Genomic DNA, 12,515 nt, shown 5'->3' on the forward strand with positions numbered 1-12,515 from the left:
TGGGCAATTTTCCACATTATCGGGTAGATGCCAGTGTTGTAGCTGTACTGGAACAGTTTGGCTAGAGGCGCAGCTAGTTCAGGAGCACAAGTCTTCAGCACTATTTCACCGATTGGATGTTCTGAGCTGTGCCTTTAGTCAAACACACGCACCGGGATTAATAAGAAAAGGTCTTTAACAGAGGAATGATTTAATCTGGGAGTTGCAAATGAATGCACCATGTGGCCTCCTCCCATAGGAACATGGGAACAGGAGTAGGCCATTCAGCCCCTCGAGCCTGTTCCGCCATTCAATGAGATCATGGCTGATCTGTGACCTAACTCCATATCCCTTAATACTTTTGGTTAACAAAAATCTATCAATCTCAGATTTAAAATTAACAATTGAGCTAGCATCAACTGCCGTTTGCAGAAGAGAATTCCAAACTTCTACCACCCTTTGTGTGTAGAAATGTTTCCTAACTTCACTCCTGAAAGTCCTGGCTCTAATTTTTGGGCTCGTCCCCTAGTCATAGATTCCCCAACCAGTGGAAATAGTTTCTCTCTATCTACCCTATCAGTTCCCCTTGAAAACTTTGATCAGATCACTCATTAATCTTCTAAATTCCAGGGAATATAACCCTGGTTTATGTAATCTCTCTTCGTAATTTAACCCTTGGAGTCCAGGTATCATTCTAGTAAATCTACACTGCACTCCCCCCAAGGCCAATATGTCCTTCCTAAGGTGCGGTGCCCAGAACTGAACACAGTATTCCAGGTGTGGTCTAACCAGGGTTTTGTATAGCTGCAGCATAACATCCCCTTGTATCCTAGTCCTCTAGATATAAAGGCCAGCATTCCATTAGCCTTTTTGATTCTTTTCTGTACCTGTCCATGATATGTTAATGATCTATGTACACGGACCCCTAAGTCTCTTTGGACCGTCACTGTTTTGAGCTTTCCACCATTTAGAAAGTACTCTGTTCTATCCTTTTTAGGTCCAAAGTGGATGACAAGTGCCAGGCAATGACTATCTCCAACAAGAGAGTCTAACCATCTCCCCTTGACATTCAACGGCATTACCATATCCCCCATCATCAACATCCTGGGGGTCACCATTGACCAGAAACTTAACTGGACCAGCCACATAAATACTGTGGCTACAAGAGCAGGTCAGAGGCTGGGTATTCTGTGGCGAGTGACTCACCTCCTGACTCCCCAAAGCCTTTCCACCATCTTCAAGGCACAAGTCAGGAGTGTGATGAATACTCTCCACTTGCCTGGATGAGTGCAGCTCCAACAACACTCAAGAAGCTCAACACCATCCAGGACAAAGCAGCCCGCTTGATTGGCACCCCATCCATCACCTTAAACATTCACTCCCTTCACCACCGGCGCACAGTGGCTGCAGTGTGTACCATCCACAGGACGCACTGCAGCAACTCGCCAAGGCTTCTTCGACAGCACCTCCCAAACCACCTAGAAGGACAAGAGCAGCAGACACATGGGAACAACACCACCTGCACGTTCCCCTCCAAGTCACGCACCATCCCAACGTGGAAATATATCGCCGTTCCTTCATCGTCACTGGGTCAAAATCCTGGAACTCCCTTCCTAACAGCACTGTGGGAGAACCTTCACCACAAGGACTGCAGTTCAAGAAGGCGACTCACCACCACCTTCTCAAGGGCAATTAGGGATGGGCAACAAATGCCAGCCTCGCCAGCGATGCCCACATCCCATGAATGAATAAAAAAAATACCAGTGGAACCATCCCATACACCCTGTCTCCATTTAGAACTATATGAGCAAACTCAAGGACAAGAGGGGGTCATTCAACCATTGGTGCTCATCCCTCCAGTATTCCAATTAACTCGTCCAACTGGATTTTGGATGCCTTTCATGTATTAACTTTACCACCTTACCTGGTGGATTGCATTGACTATTCCAATGCTCTCCTGGTCGGCCTTCCATCTTGCACCCTCTGAAAAATTGAGCTCATCCCAAACTTTGCTGCCCATATCCTAACTTGCACCTCCCTTCACCCACCCCTGTACTCACTGACCTACATTGGCTCCCAGTCCAGCATCCCGCTGATTTTAAAATTCTCATCCTTATGTTGAAATGCCTCCATGGCCTCACCCCTCCCTATCTCTCTAACCTCCTCCAGCCCCACAATCCTCCGAGATCTCTGCGCTCCTCCAATTCTTGCCTCTTGCACTTCCCTGCTTTTCAACGCTCCACCATTGGCGGCCGTGCCTGCAGCTGTCTAGGCCCTAAACTCTGGATTTCCCTCCTTTAGCCTCTCCGCCGCTCTCTCCTTTAAAAAGCTCCTTAAATCCTACCTCTTTGACCAGGCTTTTGGTCACCTGGCCTAATATCTCCTCATGTGGCTCGGTGTCAAATTTTGTTTGATAATTGTTCCTGTGAAGCGCCTTGGGACGTTTTACTACGTTAAAGTCGCTATATAAATGCAAGTTGATGTTGGATTATCCCAAACGTGAATTGTCCTTTGAGTAAAGAATGTTTCCCTACAGTCTGTTGTTTCACTAAATTAATGTCCTAACTCAATGGGTAATTTCCTGGTTGGCCTGATCTGTATCGTCTCACTAGGGTCCCCGTAAAATTTCTCTCCAGCCTGTTGAGCTTGAGCTTCTCTGTGATCTTTCCCCGTAGCTCATTCCCTTTACAATGGGGACCAGATCCTTTTCCTCTTCCCTGTGTCCTTTTTCCAAAAAATTTACAGTGGATTTCTTTAAAAAGGGAGAGAAAAAAAATCGAAAGATACTCTTTGAAAAAGATGTCTCTTTAAAGCACGGTGATCTTAGCTGTCTGACTAAGTATGAAGCCTCAGCAAGATTGAGAGGTCATGTTGATAGGGCTGATAACGAACATTGGAACAGGAGGAGGCCATTTAGGTCCTCGTGCCTGTTCTGCCATTCAATGAGATCATGGTTGATCTGTGACCTAACTCCATATCCCTTAGTACCTTTGGTTAACAAAAATCTCTCAATCTCAGATTTAAAATTAACAATTGAGCTATCATTGACTGCCATTTGTGGAAGAGAGTTCCAAACTTCTACCACCCTTTGGGTGTAGAAGTGTTTCCTAACTTCACGCTTGAAAGTCCTGGCTCTAATTTTTAGGCTACGTCCCCTAGTCCTAGACTCTCTAACCAGCGGAAATAGTTTCTCTCTATCCACCCTATCAGTTCCCCTTAATATCTTGAAAACGTCAATCAAATCACCCCTTAATTTTCTAAATTCTGGGGAATACAACCTTGGTTTGTGTAATCTCTCCTCCTAATTTAATCCTTGGAGTCCAGGTATCATTCCAGTAAATTTACGTCGCACTCCCTCCAAGGTCAATATATCCTGCGGTGCCCAGAACTGCTCACAGTACTCCAGGTGCGGTCTAACCAGGGTTTTGTATAGCTGCAGCATAACTTCTACCCCCTTGTACTCTAGTCCTCTAGATATAAAGGCCAGCATTCCATTAGCCTTTTTAATTGTGTAGAAATTTGCAGGGCTATAGGGAAGAGCTGGGGAGTGGGACTAATTGGCTAGCTGTTTCAAAGAGCCGGCACAGGCTCGATGGGTCGAATGGCCTCCTTCTGCACTGTACGATTCAATGATACTTGGTAAAACTTGATCGGCTGTTGGAGGACCCAGTGTGTTTTTGCTGTGTTTTGTGTGATTGTTCTGTTAAGGCCAAGTAGGTGAGACTTCAGCTGGGGGATGCTTTAAGCACCTGAAAAGCTTTTTGATTAAAAAAAATCCTGTAAAATGCTAACAGACAAGACACAGCTTTCACAATAACCAGGAACTGATCACTTGTGACCAGCCTCATGTTTTTTTAATTATTAGGGAAAAGAAATCCAAAAAAAAACAAGTCACCGCCCCAGAACGTACACTGCACACAGAGTAAAAGCCGACAATTCACTCACACCTGGTGGGTAATATCCAGCTCACGCGGGCAGCTCATGTTACATGCACACTATAAACTGGCACACTAACACACTCACCCCCCCTCTTCCACATGGTCTGTTATGTTTCCGTAAACCCTGGGGAGCTACTGATTTTGCAATGTGGGAGCCACTGCCCCACCCGGAGAGCAGAGGAAGAGCCCATTAATTTGAGGTCACCACTGGGGTGTTTGGGGAGTAGGGGCATCCGGCCCTTTTCACTTCTCTTGTTTAAGACACAGGAGCCCGGGGACCGACCCGTGGACAGTGAGCCAGCGTACGGACTGGACTCTGGCCATACCTAGGAGGCATCTCACATCCTGCTAGTCCTTTCAGAGAACCTGGGGAAGGGGAAACGGACGTCCGCAAGAGACCGTCGTCACGAATACTACTGCGTACCTCGGAGACTTCCGCCCACTGCCTGGACTGCGAGAGCTCAGCACTCACTGGTGTAAGGGTGCGCACTGGCGTCTGACGTGTGGGACCCACCAGGAGCAGCTTGTTACGGGGAAGCACAAACACTGCTCTAGCAGGTTGCCATGGTGCCGGGAACAGTTCCGATCTGTTCCAACGCGTAGGAAGAGTTTCCACTAATCGATGAGTCAGCCTTTCCTCTGAGAATGGCGGTCGATGGGATGGCGGAGAGTATGGAGGAGCAGATCCCCAGAGGGAAGGGGAAATGAACAGGTCAGTTACACTCTCTCTCTCTCACACTGGCATACAGCCAGGTCAGGAGCGGAGCTGTCAGGTTGCTGGGTGCAGGCTGGCTGTCTCTCAGGTGCAAGGCACTCTAAAAGTAGTAAAACAATTTACAACATATTAATAAATAAGATTAGTTAAATCTGGAACTTTGCTGTAACACCGTTCCACCGTTGGATCGCTTTCTGTTGAGGGTTACAGCGATATTAACAACTTAACTTTTCTTTCTTACCCCCAAGAAGTAGGAAAGGATTGTAGTGCTCATTAAAGTAGATGATCAATACATGGATCAGTGCTAGCATTCCCAGCTCTCAGTAGAAGGTGCAGGGTTCAAACCCCACTCCAGACAGTCCCCGGGGAGCGGAGACCGGAGCTCCAGACAGTACCCGGGGAGCGGAGACTGGAGCTCCAGACAGTCCCGGGGAGGGGAGACTGGAGCTCCAGACAGTCCCCGGGGAGCGGAGACCGGAGCTCCAGACAGTCCCCGGGGAGCGGAGACCGGAGCTCCAAACAGTCCCCGGGGAGCGGAGACCGGAGCTCCAGACAGTCCCCGGGGAGTGGAGACCGGAGCTCCAGACAGTCCCCGGGGAGTGGAGACCGGAGCTCCAGACAGTCCCGGGGAGCGGAGACCGGAGCTCCAGACAGTCCCGGGGAGCGGAGACCGGAGCTCCAGACAGTCCCGGGGAGTGGAAACTGGAACTCTAGCTCTGAATTCTGGGTTGAAATCCAGTGGGATAGTCGTGTCCGGTGGGTGTGGGTGGCCCCCTCTCAGCGTCTGGGTTGTGGGAGCCCAGAAACCCCCCCACATAGGACTAACCACCCTATCAGCTGGTATAAAGATGGTTATGGCCATATTGCAGCCAGTCAGTTAATCAGCCTGTGAATCCTTTCACTACACATCAAGGCCCCACAAACAGCAATGTGATAACCAGATAATCTGTTTTAGTGATGTTGGTTGAGTGATAAATATTGGCCAGGACACCGGGAAGAATTTCCCAGCTCCATTTCAAAATAGTGCCATGGGATCTTTTACGTCCACCTGAGAGGGTAGACAGGGCCCGAGAGACGGCACCTCCGACAGTGCAGCTCTCCCTCAGTACTACACTGAAGTGTCTGCTTAGATTCTGTGCTCAAGTCTCTGGAGCGGGATTATGAACTCTCAACCTTCTGACTTGGAAGTGAGAGTACGTCTGACTCAGCCACAGCTGACACCTATGAAAAGTGGGGTTGGAGGAAATTGAGAGAAAAAGCTGTAGGAGAATAGCTCAGTGTTGTGTATCAGGTTGCTTGTGATATCATTGATTCAAACCAGTTTGAGTTGGCACTGGGCACTGCTTATTTACGGTAGCTGTGCAGATGCTGAGACAACAGCTTGAAAGTGGCTGTGCTTCTGAGGGACTAATCCAGTCTTCAAGCTCGCTTTATATTCTACATTCAAACATATAGGTAGAGAAAGAATTCATTATCCCGTAATCTTATGCCCTCATTTGTATTGATGCAAAAGGGTGTTCTTGTGATTAAAACATGTACGTTCCATCCATTTCAGATGGGGTTCATGCTATGTTATTTCATCGAACGTTGCAGGGGAAAGAATATACTGTCCATAACAGTTGTTTAACGTGGTTTGTCTGCCCTAATCTGTTGTTGTTCAGCTACTGCTGCGTTCGTCCTAGTACTGTTTTACAGTCTCTGGAATTACACTGCCTAAACCCCACTGCTGCCAGCTTGGCACAGCAAATAACGAAAATGGGTAATGCGAATATTGTGTAATAAAGTAAAAGATACATGAGCGAGTCGGAGTAATTCAGTTTTGGCATTCATAGTCTTGTAAATCATGCAGTAGTTAAGACTGTATGTAAATCATGTCTGGTTCTTGATGATATCACTTGATGTGCCTTCTATGCCTGGGAGAGCTGTTTTCCAATTTTGTGAGCTGTTGGTTACAGGTGTGAGAGCTGAGATTTATTTTGACTGTGTGTGACGCTCTCGCTGATTCAGTTTTCAAAAATATTACCCAATTTTATTGACATTGATGTGCTTTCCACCTGATTTTGATGTTTGCAGCTGAACGAGAGTAGTGGGCCTGCTCCTAGATTGCAGATAGTGACTCGGATCCTGGCCTGAGCTGTGCTTAGTCAAACCTAATTCATCTCTGCTCCATGAGCCTGAATGGTAATGCTTTAATGCTGTAAAACATTGCCATGTTGTCGTCTAGAGTAATTTGCATTCCCTAGTTGTTGTACTGAGCGTTGACTCTTTGCCCTGCTCCTTCCTCGTTCCCAAATCCCTCCATAATTCCATGATGAGTTAGGTCTTGTACCTGGACTTGGGCAGGAGGGTGGGAAGAGAGAGGTTATGGTAGTGTAGTGGCTATGTTACGGGACTAGTAATTCAGAGAACATAAGTTCAAATCCACCAACTTGAAAATATGAATTCAGTTTTAAAAAATCTGGTATAGGTAAAAGTGACCATGAAGCTGTTGGATTGTTGTAAAAACTTGGAAATGTAGTGAACAGTGAGGAGGATAGTGATAGACTTCAAGAGGACATAGACAGGCTAATGGAATGGGTGGACACGTGGCAGATGAAATTCAACACAGAAAAGTGTGAAGTGATACATTTCAGAAGGAAGAAAGAGGAGAAACAATATAAACTAGAGGGCACAATTCTAAAAGGGGTGCAGGAACAGAGAGATCTGGGGGTATATGTGCACAAATCGTTGAAGGTGGCAGGGCAGGTTGAGAAAGTGGTTAAGAAAACATACGGGATCCTGAGCTTTGTAAATAGAGGCAGAGTACAAAAGCAAGGAGGTTATGATTGAACCTTTATAAAACACTGGTTGGGCCACAACTGGAGTATTGTGTCCAGTTCTGGGCAACCACGCTTTAGGAAGGATGTGAAGGCCTTGGAGAGGGTGCAGAAGAGATTTACTAGAATGATTCCAGGGATGAGGGATTTCAGTTACGTGGATAGACTGGAGAAGCTGGGATTGTTCTCCTTGGAATAGAGAAGGTTGAGAGGAGATTTGATAGAAGTGTCCAAAATCATGAAGGGTCTCGACAAAGTAGATAAAGAGAAACTGTTCCCATTGGCGGAAGGGTCAAGAACCAGAGGACTTGGATTTAAGGTGATCGGCAAAAGAACCAAAGGCGGAAATGAGGAAAAACTTTTTTACGCAGTGTGTGGTTATGATCTGGAATGCACTGTCTGAGGGGGTGGTGGAGGCAGATTCAACCGTGGCTTTCAAAAGGGAACTGGATAAGTACTTGAAGGGCAAAAATTTCCAGGGCTACGGGGATCGGTCGGAGGAGTGGGACTAGCTGGATTGCTCTTGCGTGGAGCCGGCACAGACTCGACAGGCCGAAAGGCCTCCTTCCGTGTTGTAACCTATCTATGATTCTATACTTTACACTGTTCTCCAAGGGAAGAGAGCAAAGATATGAAAACAACAACAACGCCACCCTGTCAGACTGTTAATCACCCTGCAGATCCTTCCACTATGTCACACTGTTCTCCAAGGGGAGAGTGTGAAGATACAGAAACAAAACAGATGGTAATGGGGTCCTAATGATGCACAGGTTCTGGGTACGGGGGTTTGGTGGGATAATGGTCTCTTTATGGTGTGGGGCTCGACATTGCCAACCTCAGCTCATAAACTGGGTTTTAACTGGAGGCAGACACTGACACATAAGTGTATGTCTCTTATTTTGTCTTGTTTATGGCGGTGAAAGATTGGTGCATCGTGCTTTTTTGTGTGTGTAGTAATCTGCTCAAATTCAGTATTTAATTTGAGACGTGTCCACACTGTTTGATGGGCCCTCCCTCCTCCCTTTCTGTTACCTCACAGATCGCCGCACAATGAGGGGACAGGGTGCCTTGGGAGCTTTATGGCAATTTTTGGGGGGGGCAGGTGGTTGGGATCGAGGGTCGATGGGGGAGAGGTGGTAAACGGGGCTGAAAGCAAAGCAACAGCAGACAGGCACAAGAGAGAAACAAAGGCGCAGCATCAGTTCAAATACACACAAAGACCCCCAAAACAAACAATAAAAAAAACAAGGGGCCGTCTGACCAAACAGCCAGAAAATCCAGTGCACAAGTTGCACTCTTGATTGGTTTTCACGTTGTCTAAATGTAGGCCGAGTGATTTATACACCAATGCGAATTATAATCTAGATTTTATGGTATTTGAACTATACAGTACAAGTGGGTACAGAAAATAAATGGTAAGAACCGACAATATCATTTTGGTACCAGTCAAAACCCCAAAAGCCTCAGTCGCATTTTGTAACGCTAGCCGTTCGGAGTTCCAGTTCATTCAGCAGGACAAGGGTTAAAGGGGCCAGTTAAACCCATTCGTTGTGCAACTGTATACAGTTCCAGTTTAATCAGCAGGATACGGGAGGGTTAAAGTGCTAGTCACAACAGTAGTTGTGTTAATTGTATGAAAGCCCTGTTTATTCAGCAGGGCGAGGGGGTCCTCACTGTATAACTGTACAGAGTTGCTGTTTATTCAGGGTAAGGTTTATTTGATGTGTCACTGTACAGAGTTGCTGTTTATTCAGGGTAATGTTTATTCGCTGTGTCACTGTACAGAGTCAGTTTATTCAGGGTAATGTTTATTTTTTGTGTCACTGTACAGAGTTGCTGTTTATTCAGGGTAAGGTTTATTTTCTGTGTAATTCTATGGAGTTTCTGTTTATTCAGGGTAATATTTATTTGTGTAACTGTACAGAGTTGCTCTTTATTTAACTGTTTATAGAACAGTTGTTGGTTATAGAGGCACTGGAGAAGGTGCAAAATAGATTTACAAGGATGATATCAGAAATGAGAGCTTATAACTATCAGGAAAGATTGAACAGGCTGAGGCTCTTTTCTCCAGAAAAGTGAAGGCTGAGGGGTGACCTGACAGAGGTCTTTAAGATTATGAAAGGGTTTGAAAGGGTAGACTTAGAGATGATGTTTCCACTTGCGGGTGAGACCAGAACTAGGGGCCATAAATATAAGATAGTCACTAATAAATCCAATAGGAAATTCAGGAGAAACTTCTTTACCCAGAGAGTGATTAGAATGTGGAACTTGCTACCACGTGGAGTTGAGATACATTTAAGAAGCTCGATAAACACGAGGGAGAAATGAATAGAAGGATATGCTGCTAGGGTGAGATGAAGTAAGGTGGGAGGAGGCTCGTGTGGAGCATAAACACCGGCATTGAACTGCTGGGCCGAATGGCCTGCTCCTGTGCTGTAAATTCAATGTAATTCACGGTAAGGTTTATTCGCTGTGTAACTGTACAGAGTTGCTGTTTATTCAGGGTAAGGTTTATTCGCTGTGTAACTGTACAGAGTTGCTGTTTATTCAGGATAATGTTTATTCGCTGTGTAACTGTACAGAGTTGCTGTTTATTCAGGGTAAGGTTTATTCGCTGTGTAACTGTACAGAGTTGCTGTTTATTCAGGGTAAGGTTTATTCGCTGTGTAACTGTACAGAGTTGCTGTTTATTCAGGGTAATGTTTATTCGCTGTGTAACTGTACAGAGTTGCTGTTTATTCAGGATAATGTTTATTTGCTGTGTAACTGTACAGAGTTGCTGTTTATTCAGGGTAAGGTTTATTCGCTGTGTAACTGTACAGAGTTGCTGTTTATTCAGGGTAAGGTTTATTCGCTGTGTAACTGTACAGAGTTGCTGTTTATTCAGGGTAAGGTTTATTCGCTGTGTAACTGTACAGAGTTGCTGTTTATTCAGGATAATGTTTATTTGCTGTGTAACTGTACAGAGTTGCTGTTTATTCAGGGTAATGTTTATTCGCTGTGTAACTGTACAGAGTTGCTGTTTATTCAGGGTAAGGTTTATTCGCTGTGTAACTGTACAGAGTTGCTGTTTATTCAGGATAATGTTTATTTGCTGTGTAACTGTACAGAGTTGCTGTTTATTCAGGGTAATGTTTATTCGCTGTGTAACTGTACAGAGTTGCTGTTTATTCAGGGTAAGGTTTATTCGCTGTGTAACTGTACAGAGTTGCTGTTTATTCAGGATAATGTTTATTCGCTGTGTAACTGTACAGAGTTGCTGTTTATTCAGGGTAATGTTTATTTGCTGTGTAACTGTACAGAGTTGCTGTTTATTCAGGGTAAGGATTGTTTAGCCATTTAAATGGTACCGATTTGCATTGACTTAATGCATCCATCTTTTACCTTACGTGGGATCCAGATCCTGCCGACTGCTACGGATTTAATCTGAGCGGATGCAGCATCTAGATCAGTGGAACCGAGGCCAGGCTGGTGCAGTGATCTCTGCCCACTGCTGGTCGGCCAGGGGTAATCTATTAGTCTGTAAAACAATGTATTGGACTGAGCTGGGCCAGGCCATTCAATGCCACTGAAGGCTTTTTGATTTTAGATCCCACCCCCCACCCCCCCCCGACTCATTTACCCCGATAAATTCCCAGCTTTTAAAGTCATCCCTAATCAGCTTTTACTGATCTTTCAGCTGGAAGAGTTGAGAGAAGGTCCCAACTCTTGCTGCTTCTGTGAGTCTCACGTCCGGTGATGTCCCTGGCCTTATAACCCCCGTCTCCTCTCCAGTGAGCTATTCGAGCAGAATGTTACGTTAAATACAATAAAATGAGAAAGGGGTGAAAATAATAAGGTCGTGGGTAAGATAAACGTACGAACGTCACCGTGGAGTTCTCACGACAGCATTCTCCCTAACCTCACAGTTTTCATCAACACAATTTATTTTCTCCTCTCGTCCCCCCCCCCACCCCCCAACCCCAGACATTCATTTAAATTTAATTCTTTTACATTTACTAGAAAATTTAAAACAACAATTGAGAACAGAGAACCCCAGGGGCGAGTTCAGGGCGCCCTTTGACCTCAGGGCAAGAATGTGTGACTGCCAAATGTGAAGGAGGGTCGGCTGGGTGTTTGACTCCCAGTATTCTCCGCATTTCCATCCTCCCTCACTTCCTAACGATCCAGTGTTGAGAACGACCCCCCCCCCCCCTACCCCCCCGATCAGCGGCCCATCCCTAAGTCTCGGGGCACCGGTGAGTCTTTTTTTTGAAAGCGTTTGTCCGGATGGCGCTCGACCGAGCTGAACGCACAACTAGATGAGCTGCTGGGTTCCTGATGCCCGCCAGCCTCTCCCACCGACCCTGCACGAGCGCTGAGGCGCGAGACGCGTGAACCCGCCGGTGAGTGAGGATTTGGTGGGCCAGGCAGCCGGTGACCCTCACCAACAAAGTAGGAATTTGGCCCAGGGAGGGATGGCGTTTTGTCAAAGAGGGTGGGTGGGGGGGGCGTTAAGAGAAGTTCCACCTACCTCATTAAATAACTTATTATCAGCGGTGGGAAAGCAGAGGACGTTCAGAAAACAAATAGCCAATTTGACAAAAAAATAATAAAAGGCAGAGCGTAAGGAAGGAATGCATGGATGTGATGAAGGGAAGCTGGTTTTAGCGTGGACCAGCGAGCAGAGCTTGTAGACTGGCTCCGGGGCTCAAAACACAGGCAGGTACTGACCACTTGTCACTGCTTAAATAGTTCTAATAGCAGCTACCGAATTCAGACGCTTCTTCTTTTCTCTCCCCCCGCGCCCCCACCCCCACGCCCCTCCCCCAACCCCTCCCTGTTACGACCGGTGTACGAGAGGCTTCTGAACAAATTGAGCAATTGTGACAGTTGCGGGTAGTTACGACCACATGCGATTATTAGATTTTGTTGCTGTTTGTTTTTTCCTTTTCGAAGAGTTCTTCTGCTTGTTTTTTGTTTAAACTATTGACTGGTGTCGGCTGGCTTTTTTCGAGGTACTATGGTTCAGTGGTGCTCACTCCGTTCTGACGTCTTTCCCACCCCCCCCCACCCACCCAACCCCCC

This window comes from Heptranchias perlo, chromosome 2, assembly GCF_035084215.1.
Source record: "Heptranchias perlo isolate sHepPer1 chromosome 2, sHepPer1.hap1, whole genome shotgun sequence".
In the NCBI taxonomy this organism is placed as follows: Eukaryota; Metazoa; Chordata; class Chondrichthyes; order Hexanchiformes; family Hexanchidae; genus Heptranchias; species Heptranchias perlo.